Here is a 927-nt window from a genome sequence, read left to right as displayed (position 1 = left end):
TAAAATGTGTTTCCACGCAAACAAAAACGCAACATGTTATCGGGTTGGAAGACACGCTGTATGGCAAGCCGTTTTAACGCGTAGTGCTTAAAATTAACTACTATGTATTATGTTGCTGGCGCTACTTGATGAATATATCACTGTGCAATGAATTCTTTGTCCTTCAAAAACATCTTATATTTAACAACTACTCAAACGATTGTAATTTAGTGGCTAATAGCTGTAATAAACGTAAATACTTAAGTAAATAGCCTAGTAGGTTGTATGTGTACTAGAACTAATGTAGCCTACTTAAAATCTAATCTAATAAGTAGTAAATTGGAAAGTGGAATAGTTATTATTAAAAAATAAATACTAGTACTATAACTGGAATAAATACCAGCAACCATTGGAATACAAAATCTGAATTGAATGAATATTTGAAAACTAATTCCATAGGAATAGTTTTGGAAGCCTATATACACCACAAAAAAAATGTAAAAGTTAATTGAGATTTTTAAACTCACTATTTTGACTTTTTCCTGTAATTCTGAGTTTATAGCTTACAATTCCATTTCATTTTTCTTTAAATTGTGAGATAGAAACTTTGGAAGTTTGAAATAAGGAAGCTTATTTCGAAAAGTGTGATTTTTTTTTTAAACTCACAATTTTGCCATTTTGACATTTTTCCTGCAATTGTAAGTTTATAGCTTACAATTCCGGGTTTTTCTTTTCTTCTTTAAATTATGAGATATTAACTTCGAAAGTTTGAAATAAGGAAGCTTATTTCGAAAAGTGTGATTTTTTTTTTAAACTCACAATTTTGCCATTTTGACATTTTTCCTGCAATTGTAAGTTTATAGCTTACAATTCATTTTTTTTCTTCTTTAAATTACGAGATATAAACCTCGAAAGTTTGAAATAAGGAAGCTTATTTCCACCACAGAA

Source organism: Garra rufa, chromosome 25, assembly GCF_049309525.1.
Source record: "Garra rufa chromosome 25, GarRuf1.0, whole genome shotgun sequence".
NCBI lineage: Eukaryota > Metazoa > Chordata > Actinopteri > Cypriniformes > Cyprinidae > Garra > Garra rufa.
This window is presented reverse-complemented; position numbering follows the sequence as displayed.